We start from the raw sequence: 16,196 nt of genomic DNA, 5'->3' as shown, positions 1-16,196 counted from the left end.
AGAAACCTAGTTTCTCCAGTTATTTCATTGGGGTTATGACACTTCCATGCTAGCAGAAGTCCACTTAACTAGCCTGTAGGCATCATACCTAACATTTGCACTATTAGAACAAGTATTTTTTTTTTTTTCAGAATAATTGTCTTTAATTTAACTTGAAAGGTCCTTGTGTTATTTTAGTTTAACCATTTATTTGGTTGCGCACTCTATAAATATTTTTATTCAGCTGGATTTAAATTCAACCTTGGAGCATTTTCAAAATCAAAGTTTCTTGAAGAGAAAGTGAAATAAAGAATCTCTTCCACAGAAGCTATTCTTTTGCCACTCTTTACTAAATAAGGTGCAGGAGAATCAGGAGAGGAAATAAGGGAAATGAAATATTGATAAAAAGCATCCATTAACAGGAATTGTTGAAAGAAAATATTTGAGGTGCAAGGCTTTGGCAAGTAGCAGAGTTGGTTAATTTTCATAAATTAAAGGTTTATAATTTATTTGTCATTAATTGACCAAACAAAAAGAAGGGGAAGGTAGAATTAATTAATGCAACTGGAAATTAGAAAATTACCAAATTCCCGATTTTTACCTGGTATTTCATTACTTTTATTGACAAAATACTATCATCCAAAGAGAGCTATACACAGTAGATAGCAATGTGAAAACAATGAGGTAATAGCAATATATTATGTCATCAAAAATGTCCAGTTTGGTACAGAAATATTACTAAACACCAAATCTGTGATTTTTATTGACAGAACTTAAGTACCAGAAAACCTTCCATAGAGCCGAGTTGTATGAGCACTTCTTTGAGATCAGTTTCTTAAAGGTCGTTGATCAGACTTTATGAGTACTCATGACTGTTTTCTTTATGCAGTTGTGAATGGTTAAGCCAATTTCAACAAAGTTTTCCAGAAGAGTTAATTCTGAAATTGACTTTCTTCCAGCAAATATCACAGGAAGTGGTTCATAGGTGGAAGAGAAGTGTCCATATTGGTGCTTCTCTTGGTACAAAAACATGTGGAGATAGTAAGCCATCCAAGTGGTGGTGCACTTCAGAACATCTTCAACAGGAAGTATCTTGAACTCCTCTTAATTTGCTGGAAAAATGCAGTGTGCCATGGAGTAGGGTCAAAGGGCTCATGACATTGTGGGAGCAGGCCATAAGGGTTTGGAAGACATCTGAGACAGGGAAAGTTACAAGATTATGGAAGGGAACTACTGTCATGGAAGGAAATGGGGTTAGAGTAATTCAGCTGCTGCAGAACAACACTAGTTTTTGTCTCCTTTATTTAATTTGTTTATTCTGCATTAATAATGCTGTTCTCCATTATGATCTTCAGCAAATATCTTTACCTTTCTATTCCTTGGCTCTTATGGGTAACGATACTTTCTTTCCATATTTTAAAAAAGCACAAAGTTAAAAAAAAAAGTTATTAATCTTCTGAAGAGCATGACTCCAGGTGAGTCTATTTAAAATAATAGGGCAGTGTGCAAAGCCAATTTTGGCAAAGATGTGTAATGAAAATTTTATATAGAGAGAATTAACTCCATTAATGTGTTGCTGAACTAGTGAAAAAGAAAGTCTGATGACAAAAGTGTTTTGGAACAAATCTTGGAGATGGTGGAGAATGGTAGACCTTTTTAAGAAAGAAAAAATCTACTACAGTATGATAGGTTTAAGAATGGAGAAGACTGGTATTGGAATGAGTGAATTAATTGTACAGTGTATATCAGACATGAAATGTCAATGCAGAACCTAGGAAGTTCCAAAAAAAGCATGTAAATAGTGACAATGATTAGTCACTAGGACTGGCTTAGACTTTTGGCTGTTTTCACAGTGATTCTTCATTTTCATCTACTACTGTTTCACAAATCACAGGACAGACACTTATTTGCAGAGCTTGTATTTATTATTCTTTGGGAATAAGTAAGGAACTTAATATAGCTAGCTAAGTTTGCCTAGGCTACCTCTCTAGTCTATGGGGAATGATAAGCACTTTCAGAAGGTGATTCAGAGCAATCAGAATCAGTTTCTATCTTCACTGGCTACATTAAATATTTATACATGAATGGAATAGATATACCCCACTCAGGATATATCTGGTGGGAGGCAGTCAGTGTACTGTTGTAACTTAGTTGTTGATGCACCAGGATATATCAAGGAGAAAAGTGGTACAGCTGTCAGACCACTTCTTAATATACCTGTTCTCTAATGCAGAGAGGGTGAAGCCATTGTGTTCTTCATAAAAAGGAGCCGAAGTGTTCCTGTGCCAGAGCCATATGAGAAAAAAAGATGACTCAGGATCTCACTTCAGATTCTGTCAGGGCTTTCCTAATAGGATCTCATGAACAGTTTGCTAAGATATATAGATCTTGATGAAAGCTCTTAGTTCAACACATTATATACACAGTATATATTCAGATGATCAGTCTTTCCTTCTTTATGAAATCTCTTGTTCTATGATCCATTTCTCATTAGGCAGCTGAATCTAACATGAATTATGAACCAGATTCTAAGGGAGAGTCAACAAAACTACCTGATATGAATGATAACAGCTGAGCATTGACTGGCTCTTAAACATTCGGGATCTTTGCATTGGGATTTCCCAACAGAGGGGTCAAATGCAGATGGACTTAACTCTGCCTTCACAGTGCTAAACCTGAAGACACTTCTCTGGGAACATCAAGATTAATAAGAATCCAAAGTCATTTCACCTTGGAGCCTGCTAAAAAGGTGCTTTCCTCATACAAATAAACATTCTTTTCCTGGTAGCATGTCAATGCTATCTGTCTTACAGAGGATACTGGATTTTGGCTTAGTGCATTTGGCTTAGTGTACATGTTGTAGTACTGGGAACTGAAATATTACTGTTAGTTTTGCTTTGGTATTTGTGTGGTCATTGGATGTATCACTTACAAGCACCTGATTAAGACAAATGAATTGTGTCAAGGATCACCACATTTGCTTTATTCATAATTGCTTGCAATATAATGGAGGATGGACAACAACACTTCAGCAAAGGTCAGTGCACAAAATGGCCAGTGGTGAATACAACTATAATCATACAAATGTCTTCTCTAGCTGGAAATATTTTGCTGATAAATAACCCTGGGAGAAATGATGGTACACACTGATGAGTCAGAAATTGTCCTTGACAAGCTCAAAGATCCAATCAACTTTAAACATGAGGGAGAGGTGAATTCTATAGAGTCAGCATGCACAGGAGAACCTTTTCTTGATAGTATACCATAAATTAATCACTTAATATTAGCAGATTACTGATAGTCCAAATATATAGCTTTTGATTTAAATAAGCCTTTACTATGTCAGTACACTTATGGGGCAGGCACATTCCAGGGCCAAATTGATAGGTCTCATATAGTGCCTGCCCCATAAGGCAGGGCAGGTGCTGAACTCTAAACCCCATGTGTCCAAGAGTGGAGCAATTATAAATATTTGTAGGTTTTCCACTAGAAGCTGGGAATTTGGCCATGCATAAAGATCTGTTAATCACAGAAGTACATGTGAAGGTCTTACTCAGCTATCCCATCTCTGGAACATGCTCATTATGCGAGCATTCAGACAGTCCTCCTACAATCTCCGCCTGGTGCTCTTAGGACAGACCACACTGCCCATCAGAGATGATGCAAAGGGAGATGGTGTGTACAGGTATGTGAGTGTGTATGTCTGTGTAGGATGCATGTGGAGACCTGAATATCTGGCATTGTCAAACTCAGCAAGGCAAGTGTGACAAGACAATCCTTATTTCATTCACTGAAAGAAGAGAGATGGACTTTATGTGCAAAAATTTTAAAATGTGCCGATGATCAAATCAAGAATGGCCAGCAGTGATTCTGGCTTATGTAATGTTGGCTTTTTTCTTCAGGAAGTGAATTGAAAAAGCAATTGCTGTCTCAGCTGGCTGCACTGTCATGCGGAAATAATGCTTAGCCAGTAGCAGACAGGTCTGGCTTGAAATCAGTTTTTAGCACTGAGTCCTACTATCCCGTTGCTATTCCCTTGATCTCTACAGCTGTTTGAGTATAAAATTTAGTCATGTGCAATAACAAGTTCTCTGAATACCATGGTGTGGAAAATGAATGGTTAAGTTTTCAACAGATGTGGATGATGGATTATTTTTGTCAGGAGATGAATTGTTTTATTGGGTTCTGCTGTTCTGCTGTGCTCTTAGGCCTCACATCTCATTACTTCATCCTATATTTTTTGTTTTCACAGTCATAAACTTGGTAAGATGAAATACAGGGTATCAATTGCAGTCTATAATTTTACACATGAATGATTTTTGTGGCTGATTTTACCTAATCTGCTAGATAGATACAAATATCTATCTAGATCTCCTGTGGTTCTCCAGTTTGGTAGAGTGTTGTGTCTCTCCATTGCAGAATAGTTGGATGTTGTCAATCTGTATGTTTGCAATCTATGTGTTAGAAGTACTCAAGCATTTACTGAGGCTTCCAGGCCTGACATATGTAAAAGGCTACTACATTTCAGTTTAATGGCCATATTAAAATTAAGTCACTTGGGCACAGCCAGATTTTTGCACAGAAGCTGTCCTTATGGAAAAAACTTCTAAAAGAGAACCAGATGTTTAATTTTGAATTATTTCAGCACAGAGCTTATTCTTAATGCTTATTTATAGACACTGGTAACAAAGTACATGCTTTTTAAGAGTCAAACAGCATTGCACATGTTCACTGGAGTCAACAGTCTGCAGCACATTAACCTTGCATTCTAAGCCCCTGATATAAAGTGCCCCAGAGGTTTATTGAAAAGCCACCACCAAAAAGATCTTCCATTTTCTTGGGAAATGCAGATCTTCAGAGCTCAGACACCTGTTTTAAAATAAACACCTAAGCAAGAGTACCCTCACAGGAAATCTGTGTTTTAGATAATTTGTGCAAGTACTAGTGGAAGCTAAAAAATGCATTTCATGACAAATTTTCAAGATTAAGAAAAATTATACCAGGAAAAGATGTGAATGTTTAGTGCACTTTTGCTTTATTTCATTCCTTTATAAAACAGCACAAATAAAGATATCCCAGTTTCAATATTTCTTCTCTGGTGAATGACAGTGTAGGCTTGGGCTCTTCAGGTTGAAAAAATTGTATGATGTGGGATTCAAGGGAATGGCATGAAATCGGCAGTATCATAAAGAACGGAAGTAGGAAATGACTGTGCAATACCTTCTAGTACACAAATGAGGTCAAGCAAATGAAAATTATTTTAGATAATTTGTGCAAGTACTAGTGGAAGCTAAAAAATGCATTTCTTGACAAATTTTCAAGATTAAGAAAAATTATACCAGGAAAAGATGTGAATGTTTAGTGCACTTTTGCTTTATTTCATTCCTTTATAAAACAGCACAAATAAAGATATCCCAGTTTCAATATTTCTTCTCTGGTGAATGACAGTGTAGGCTTGGGCTCTTCAGGTTGAAAAAATTGTATGATGTGGGATTCAAGGGAATGGCATGAAATCAGCAGTATCATAAAGAACGGAAGTAGGAAATGACTGTGCAATACCTTCTAGTACACAAATGAGGTCAAGCAAATGAACCTAGCAAGAGGCAGGTGCAGACAAAATAAAGGCTATGATTCCTCACACAGCATGCTACTAAACTGTGGAGCCCATTCACTCCTAAATGTTTTGGATGTTAATATTTACAGAGTTTAAAAACTGGTTAAACTCATGAAAGAAGAATTTGTTTAAGATTACTAATTAGAAAGAGAGCCTCAGTTCAGGAGTTATTTCTGATATTTTTAATTTTCCAGGGAAAATAGTATTATACATCTACTCTATTCTTACTATTTCTTAGGCATCTTCTGCCGTTGGTCTCAGCAGACCAAAAATATGTCTATTTTTCTATTCAGGTAGGAAAAGTTTCTAGTCTCGTTAAGTGGTATGCTGTTTTATTGTCCTAGAAGAGACTGCTTACTTTACCCCATCTTTGGTGTGTGACTTTTTCATTTAGATTGTTAATTGTTCATGGAGTAGACAGGAGAATTTAAATCCTTCTGACTTCCCATTCCAGCTTGTATCTCTCAATCTAGAAGTTGACCCTTCTGGTGTAGCAAAAGCAGTGCAGTGCACTGCATTACCCAAACTATTTCTAAATATACTCCAGGATCTTAATCCACTCACTCACCTAGCTTGCTCATAGACTTCAATACAGCTGTAACCCAACAAGTATGCAAAAGGAACTCGGCCAAGCAACTCCTTTGCTTTCAGTAATTTAATGGCATTAGGTGATGATCCTTTCCCCTTTTTCATTTTTCATCTTTACTGCAGGTTCATAGCTTTCCTAGTTTCATATCTGGAGAATATTTGCAATTGCCAGGGAAACAAATAGGTTCCACCTCTTATCTCTCTTGACTGACTGGGCCACTCTTACAGCATTACAATACTTGATTCTAATTGTATGCAAACATTGATAATTGCAATGGATAAGTGCACTAATCTGAGCGTTCATACCATTTATACTGTTTATACCATTTGCATGTATGTGGCTTTCAGTGCTATCAGAAGGCTGAACAGAAATTGCACAATAGATGTTAATGAGCTCCTGAGAGCAACTTTTGTAAACTAATATTCCTTATTTATATATTAGTACCAAAAAAAAAAAGACACATAGAGTTATGTATGGGAAATAAATTATTCAGAATTTTAAAAAGACATGGCACAAAATATGATGTATTTGGTCCAGGGAATTCACTAGGGACATCTGAAGAGGCACTCAGTGTGATCATGGTGGCATGGAAAGTGAATGAAGGTTACCTCAATCTATTTAATAGCTAAGAGACTGAAAAAGAAGTTAGAATGTAGGAGTTAGTCCAATTGGCGTGGGATGGAGAGCCCACATATTTTAATAATATAGAAATAAAGACACATCTAATCATAGATGCCATATTGGAAGGAGAATGTGTGGTGGTTAAAATGCTACTGTTGGCTAGATAGGACTTTCATTTCCCCATCACAGAAAAAGGAAAAAAAACCTTGTAATTTAATTATTTAAATTAATTTTTTTTCCTCTTTTTTTGTCTTGAATTTGAACATGAATTTGGACATGTCCTTTGACTCACTGACTAGCTCTTTCTTAAAACATACCTAAGGGGAAGAAACAAGAGAAAGACAAATTTTAGGGACAAGAGATGAGAAATTTAAGCCCTGAGCTTCACCCAGTGATAGAAACATTTGTATGTGATGTCACCCCTTTCAGTGGTGCTGCAATTCAGTGGTTCACTATTAACCCTTCACATACATGGTCCTCTGAATGCACTCCATGTGTAAAGTATTTATGAAGAACCTTAGCATGGTTATGTGCTAACACAAAAATGAATAAAAATATCAGTATCTACACATTAAAATTTTGCACAATAAAGTCTTTTATCACATGCAAAATGAAGCAGACAGAACATTCATAAATTATGTCACTTGCCTGCTTTTTATTAATAATTGCTGTTTCATTGGAACTGTTCCTTATCTACAGCACAAACATGCCAAATGAAGTTTATTTTGATATATTAATTAAGTCTTTCTAATTTGATTTTAGTTATAATTTTTCATTTAAATGAACTTTTCACTGCTTTTATTAATAAATTCAGGCAGTAAAAATAATTAGCAATAGAAATTCTTTAACAGTATTACACTATATCTTTATTATATCTTCATCACTTAAAAAGGTACCTGCAAAAAAACATTGCAACCACAAATGCATTTACAATGAATAGCTGAACACATTGTTTTGACTGCATTTTCATGATGATGTTTTTTTTTGTAAGACAGAAATTGCCAACTCATGCAATCTTAGCAAAAATACAAGTTTATATACAAAGTGTGAAAAATGTTGAAAAGGATGAGGAAAAACCTGTAAATTAAGACAATGATAAAACTTTTGAACTTTATTTTCCTATTTTCTCTTCATCAGTGATTTTACAACCTTTTTTTACAGTTTTTTCCTCTGACATGCTTAGAAGACTGTTATTCATACACAGTATTTCAGATATAAAAACCTTTTATAATAGAAAGGTAATTTCATCTGATAAAACAGCATATTTGGATAAGTTGTTAAAAATAATTCAAGAATATATTTAGTTATAGGCAAAACTTTGTGGATGTGGTGTCCATGAATTCATGTTGTCACATTGCAATATCTTGTGTTGGGATGGTTATTCAATTCCATAGACCCCTTTAGAGTTTTTGTTTAAATGTTATGTGACCTGACATCTAAATCTGTTTCTTTGAGGATGCTGATTCCTTCAGACATATTCCCAACATGCTTAAGAAACACTGACAACAATGTCAACAGTACAGGGAAATTGAGAGGGATAATTGCTTATTCAGTACAATAATTAAAAAATCAATTTTTTGGGGGTGTTATTTATTAAAACTTAAGCATGCTGTGAGTATGTGTGCTGGTATTGGCTGGGGTAGAATTAACTTTTTTTTTTCACAGTGGCTGGTATGAGGCTGTGGTTTGGATTTATGCTGGACACAGGTTTGATAAAGTAGAAATGTTTTTGGTTTTGCTGACCAGGGCTTACACAGGGCCAAGGCTTTTTCTAGTTTTCATACTGATACACTGGAGAGGGCAGTTAGGGATGCATGGAAGGCTGGGAGGAAACACAGTCAGGTCAGATGACTCCTACTGATCAAAGGAATATTTCAGACTATATGACTTCAAGCTTAGTATATAAAGTGGGGGAATGCAGTGAAGTAATTCCTTGTTTTGCTTTCCTTGTGTGGGCAGCATTTGCATTTCCTATTAAATTCTCTTTGTCTTATCCCAAGAGTTTCCCAGCTTTTCCACTTCTGGTTCCCTCCCTGATGCTGCTGGTGGGAGAGTGAGCAAGTGGCTGCATGGGGCTTGGATGCTGGCTGTGGTAAAACCGTGGCAGTAAGTGCGAGACCTTGGGTCCTGTGAGGGTCGTCAGTGCTCTCTGTGTCCTGGAGCTTGTTTTTTCCGCAGTAAGCATGAAGCATCTCAAAAGGCTTTGACTATTTTACACTTTGTCAGAAAAAAACTTGTAGGTATGTGAATGTATCAGACCAAAAAGGAAGGTATCTAATGAGTATTCAATTTATAGTCCTAAATTTTTCTTAAACCAGTTTTCATGTATCTTGGTCCTTCTTTATGGTTCAAAAACTAGAATAGCATGTTGTATATTGAGAAATATATTATTTCTTTGTTCTCTACATATTCAGTATCAATTCAAGTTCTTTTGTTTCATCAGGATATTGAAGGATAGTCAAACAATGGTCTCTCTTTATAAAAAAAAAAAAGTTGATATGTCTTCTGAGGTCCAGATTTCAGACTTCCCTTCCTCGTAACTCATAACATGTCCATGCTCTTGATCCCTCTTTGCCTATCTCAATATGATATAGCTTAAAAAGGTTGGGTTTTTTTGTTGTTGCTTTTTTTGTTGTTTTTGGGTTTTTTTGTTTTGTTTTTTTATTGGAAGTTGAAGAGAAGAATTGAAGATCTGTTCTACAGTGTGCATGGCACAGGTTTTTTTGCTTAAAAAATAGATTTAGACAGAAATACAGTGTTGGCACTCTGTAGGTAGAGGTAAAGTATGCCCACTTTCATTAAAGATATAGGAAGCACAAGACAAAATTAGAGCTCTAAATTTGTCATGCACTGCAGGGTTGAGTCAGAAGAAATATCTTGCACTCTGGACGATTGATGAGCAAATATAACCCAGAATGGGCTTGGTCTCCCCAGCACCATTGTTGAGCAGCTCATCACCAGGGTAGGAGAGGTTCAGGGACAAATATTCTGTTCTCACGTGGTGAGAGGCACACCTGACTCTAGTAATGCACCTGACAGGCAGCTCCACTTCAAGGACATGACCTGCCAATGGTCTGAGGAGTGGAAATGTTCCAGTCAACTCTAGCAGTGCAAATTCTGGCTTTCAAGTTGAAAGGAAGGTGCCAAAGTTTTATGACTGAACTCAAACATTATTGGCTGTGTTGGTTTCATTGGTGTCCCTGCAAAGGAGTGAAATGGTGATTATGAAATGGGTTGTTTGAACCCCTTAAATCCAAGACAACTGTAATAAGTCAAACAAAAATTAAACAAAACTTCTACACAAACAGTATCAGTAAAAAAGAAAATCTCTGTTTTTATAAGATCTCAAAAAATTCCAATAATCTTAATGTTCTACATAATTTTGTGGGAATGGGGAATGCCAGGGGATATTGCAAAAATATTTTTTAGAGTTTGAGCTGATTTATGTTCTTGTTGTTTGAATCCCACCGGTGTATATTTTTGATTTTAGACCATTTCTTATATTGCTTCCTTTTGTTCTTGAAGAGAAACAGGACAGAAATGAAAAGCAACCTATTTTTTAAAGGATCAGGGTCTTAGCAGCCAGCTCTGGTATTTGGGGATGTGTGAGAGTGGAATGTTAATGAAGACTCAAACTACTGGCCATTTGCAAAAGCAGCAGAGTACACAGATGTCAGCAGAGTGTACAAGCTGGGTCTTCAACAAGAAAGAGGCTGAAAATGCTGTGGGGTGGGATAGTGCTTTTTATTGTACCAAAATTCTTGCACAAGTGACTCAGCCCTGAAAACTCCTCTCCAGGGAAGTACCAGGACACCTGTAGACCTGAAGGTATTCTCCTTTCTGTTGGGCCATAACTGACTCAACCATGCTGATGTAAGAGGCAGCTGTACTGTACTAGAAGGTGTCAAAACATCAAAGACTCTTCAATTGGTGAGAAGAAAAATACAATTAGAAACTCTAGTGGAATCTCAGGTCACTAGGTGACATGGAATTAAAAGGGTAGGAGTGAGAAGAGAAATTATACTTATGTACCAAATCTGATATTAATACTTCTGTTTTGTCCTCTAAAACCTGACATAAATACACTGCATTGACCCTTTTTTTTGTACATCAATATTATTGCCATATACTAAAACCAAATCCATTTCTATCTTTACTTCTAGTCACACAGTATCACAGAATCATAGGTGAGTCTCACATGGCTTTAGTCTTGTGAAAACTATGTGCTCTTAACAGCAAGTGAAAAAAGGCTTGTTTCTCTCATGGGTGATTCATCCCACACCTCAGATTTTTATTTTAGATTAGGTGAACTCATCAGTAGCTACCAGTCTCTTTCTTTGACTACGGACTTATCATTAAATGCTGTAGACTGTACAACTGACAAAACAGAGATAAAGTGAGACAAATCACATTCAGTGCCTTTTGAGTGATACAGCTCTGTATTCACTCTGAGCTTTAGCTTTTCTTCTATATAGTCACATGTCTTCACTGTGATCCACTGGGAAATCAGAAATACAGCCAGAGAGCCTGCTCACAGTTTGTTTTGCAGATTTATTCTCATAAAGACTAAAGTAACAGAAATATATAATACAGATGGATTTTTTTTTATTCATTCCTCTACAAATTAAAGCAGCTCCAGATGCAGAAGTTAGTCCATCTGCAGGAATCATAAACAGGATTTAATTTCTTTATGTTGGTGTTGCTCAACATTCCTGAAAGAGCAACTGTACCAGTGGGATTCACAAAGATTTACTGAAGTGAGGTCTGACTTATCAGAAGGAAGCTTCATGTATCCCACTGCTTTCAAAAATATCTGAGAATATGCCATAGTGTTGACTGTCAGAAAGCAATAGTTTCAACTGAACACCTCAAATGCTCTTTTAAAAGCTCTTTAAATTTAAAGGTGCATATAATTTCTTGTCACTTCAGGTATTCCTTGATACAGCAAGGAAAAGAGTAAGGATATAAACTAATTCAACCTTTGCACTTAGGGGGAGAATAGGAGCTGTGAGATGATTATCCTTGCTCCTAGGCAGGATGAGCTATTACAGTGTCTCTCTTGACACATGTTTAGAAAACCTTCCTAAAAGTTACGAAAATTCTGTGTGGTCTAAAAATTTCCCACTTATTAACCATTTTTACAAATAGACAGTGGCATCTAACATTTAACCAAAACCCTGAAGTATTTCTATTTTTTGTTTTGACAGTTGGAGCTAGGCAGAGAATCTAATCCCATTTTTATTTCTGCAGTGAGAGGAGTGTGCGCATTTTCTTCATTTCTGTCCTCGCACATCAGAATTTTAGTCAGCAGCCAGAATCACATTTCTGGAAGTAATACACCATGCAGATCAAAAGAGTTGGAGCCTACTCTGCAGGAAAAAAAATATTATTAGATATGAATATTTGTTCCACACCGAGAGTTCCTAGTATTGTTATATGAGGTTATACTTTTTTGCAACATAAAGGCAGAATTATTAATCCCAGAGCTGGTGTTTCTAAGAACATGTAGTGGTTAAAAAGATTGAGTTGGTTTCTGTTTTGTCATGAGTGAGTGGAAGATGCAGGCAATGAAACAAATATTTCATAGAATCTTGTGGAAAGCTGAGACAGGAGATGTGGGAATGGTAAAACTTTTTCTGGTGTAAGATCAGGCTCTGCACTTCCCTTCCTGAGCTTAGATACTCATCTCATGGGATAGTAGTGAGTATATTTTTTTCTTTGACAAAGAAAGAACAGTTGCATTGTCTAATATCTGTTCCAATATAAAAGAAATTAAACATATGAAGAAGCCTTTGGTTGCATTAAAAGAGCAAAATTAATTAATTTTGGTAAGGAGTTGGTTTTCTGTCAGACACAATGATGAGATCTGGGACCTTCTGCTTTCCTTTCTTGTACCAGTGAGAGTGTAAGAGAAATTATTTCCCACTGAAATTGAGTTAGAGAATAGAATTCATTACATTTTTTGTGTCATCCCACATATTTCTAAGTTTTAACATTAGATGAGTTTAGCTGTTAGTGTTTTGTTTTTGTCAGTTTTCAGATTAAGACAAGTATGAACACAATATTATACATTGGACTATTGATTGTTAAAGATAAGATGATTTTTTAGCTAAACTATTATTATCATAGTATAGAATTAATAATATCAATTATTATTCTTTATTTTTATCATATGTTATTGAGATGTGTGCCAAACTCCATGCAAATATGTTGCAAATGGTAGTTACCAATAAAAACAATCAATGGAGGAACCAGACTAGAGGAGTTCAGGAGCACCCTGCTTGGGTGCCTTGCTTGGCATGAGCTGGGCTCTGACAGATTCATGAAGCAAATAATTCCCAGTCTTCACACACATGAGGAAGCTCATCTCCATAAATACTTTTGGGGCCATATCTGGTGGGTGATCTAATTGTTTTCCTGTGAGGTGACGGCAGTTCAGTCCCCATGAAGAGCCAACTTTCCAGCACACCACAGATGTAAGCCTCCATTGTCTAATATCCCATGTATGATCATCAATTTTCCAAAGAGCACTGGGATCACACTTCACAAAAGCATTTTTCTTTCCTAGAGGAACTAGCAGTCAAAATTTAGGGTGATATTTATCCATCTACTGATGACAGACATCTTGGTTTATTTGGGTGCTTGCCAGAAAACAGAGAAGGAAGGAAGAGAATGCTAATTTTTTAGAGGGTCAGCAGATTCAGCTGCAGAGCTTGCAGATTTATGCTGGCTAGGCCAGTTGATTTGATAGGGATTGATATCCATCAAAGCTATTACCAAAAAAAAAAAAAAAATCCACAAAAGCAGACAAAGCCTGCTTGTGGCTTGCAAGGGAAATGGCTTGAATTCCTGTTTTGAACATTAGCACTGGACATCCAAAGATAACCCTTCAGAAATACTTGCAAAATTGAATGCTACTGCCCCAGAGAGGAACAGAAAATGCTTGAGTGTAGTAAAATCCAACTTTGTAGCAGTGACCTTATAGTTTCTTGGTTTCCATTACCTCCAAATCACCCAAAGCCTCATGTCCCTAGTGCTGTAACTTTTCTCTCATCTTTTTTCCCTGTTCTCCTGCTTTTCATTTCTTGTTGGGGTGAACAACTACGTGCAGATCTGACCTCTCAGAGAGAGAGGGAAGGAGTGGAAGAAGGTCCTTCTCAGGAAGGAGAGATTCCACTAGCACGGTTGCACTCACATTTGTGTCCTTAATCTCTCACTATTATGTGTGGGATTTCCCACTCAATAGCTTTTCTCTGGGCATTTTTTTCATAAGTTAAAAATTGGTTTCATAAACCAGTTCCTAGTTTGGTTATTTTGGAAGGCTTTCTATTAAGACAAAGTTAGTTTTCAAACTTTTAAATTATTTAAGTCAGTTAATTTTAATATAAAAGCCTTAATTTTTAATGTGCAAATATGTGCACATTTAATATGATCTGAGTTGTTGTCCTAGCTAAACATCTCAGTACTCCAAAATTAAAATTATTTAAAGCTTTTCCAGTTCTTCTTCTCCTGGAGAATAACAGTGATGGGGCTTATTTGAATCTGTGTCTCTTGAAGGTTTTTCCAGTAGGAAAAATCTGATTTTCAAAATGAAATATAATAATGATTAGCACAGATTCATCAACGCACTACATTGAAGTGATTTATTTAGATCTCTGTCTCATGTGAGCCTTCACAGTTGGCAAAATCAAATTTCAAGAGTCACATATAACAGTAAATTGGCATAGATTCATCAAGGTTGATGGGAGAACAGTAACATAAACTATTACTCTCGTGTTTGTGGGAAGAAAAGACAGGTCTCCATCACTGGAGACTGAAACGTATTATAATTACAGACAGCATGGGAAAAAGAGAGTACTTTATCTACAAAACTTCTTTTAGTTTGGCTGAAACAGATTTTAAAGAACTGCACTCTCTTCCAGCTTGAGTTATTATACTCCATATAAAAGGCCACAGGTTAAAATATAAGAGCCTATTTCAGCTTTAAATTCCAGGAATTTACAAATGTGTGCTGAGGGAGTGTGCTTAGGTCTCTGCAAATCCACAGGAGTCCAGGTGCCTTGTTGCATCCACACACAGAGACATTTCTTCTCAACAGTGTCTGTATGTTTCTTTTTGACAATGACTGTCAAAGTGCTGATAGCTAGCTAGGGTGTAGCTCTACTAAATGTATTTTTCAAGTGATACCTGTTTGAGCCATCAATAGGTAAGAACTCAGTGTGAAAAGCGTTCAATGCTGGCATCTTGGAACATAGCACCTCTGTCATGTATTTCTGGATTTAATTATTGTTTGCTATCTTTAAAATAAACCTTTAAAGTGTGTAAAATTATTGGAAAAAGTCTTTCTTTGATCTCATTAAAAGTATCAAACAATTTAATTTGAATTAATTTTCTGTCACTTAAGACATTTATATGACAAAAATAAAAGAAGGATCTGATCTAAAAATGGATACCAGAATTTTCTTAAACTGAGAGTTCCATTACAAGTTTTAAGTCCTCATCTCCATCCTCCAGCTAAGTTTTTTGCATCTTAGCTGATGATATTATTTATATCAGTATTAGAGAAAAAGTGTTAGAGAATAACTTTAACACTCTAACATATGTATTTATCTAAATAATAGCAGAGAATTACATATTTTTGGAAGAAAAAGAATGACAATGATTGCATGTGATAAAAGACCCCTTCACAGCAGAGGTCTCAATATGAAGGGTGATAGCTGTCAAATGGGATCATACCCAAACTTGTTAACTGCTCTGTTTCTGTGGTTTTTTTAGGGAATTTGTCAACTATGTTGCAGAAATCCTCTTTACTGTAGTCTGCCAATCACTCCGATCCATGACACAGCTGCCCACAAAGAGATAAATCTGTAAAATATCCCCATGAATATGTGAATTTGTCTCACATACCTGGATTAATTCTGAAGTCCTTGTCCTTGATTATATTAACTTGTCATTTTCACTAATTGTAATCCACGGAAACTGTAGGACATCAGCAACATTCCTATCAGCTGAAAATGCTAAACTATTTTTTCCTTTAAATCATTAACTTTTGAACAAATTAGAGTCATGCTGCTGGCTTTAATTTGTGGAAGCTGAAGCACCCAGATGTTTCATTTTCATGACATTTAGCATTTAATAACCTCACTGTTACTGGTACTAATTTTCTAAATGCCTTTTCGGCTTTTGTTTTGAAAATAAATACATGACAAAATGCTTTGGTACTTCAATTTTCTCTCCTAGTCTTTGGGGAAGATTCCAAAATAATTAGCTAAATGATCAATTAGTTTAAAAAAAAGTGAATTCAGAGCTGGATCCAAATGTCCCTATAATCTATAGGAGTCTACTAACTTCTATTACATCTGCCCAGAGATGATAAATCACTTGGAAAGGCAT

Source organism: Passer montanus, unplaced genomic scaffold, assembly GCF_014805655.1.
Source record: "Passer montanus isolate IOZ18808 unplaced genomic scaffold, ASM1480565v1 scaffold2, whole genome shotgun sequence".
Taxonomy (NCBI): Eukaryota; Metazoa; Chordata; class Aves; order Passeriformes; family Passeridae; genus Passer; species Passer montanus.
Note: the sequence above shows the minus strand (reverse complement) of the source record.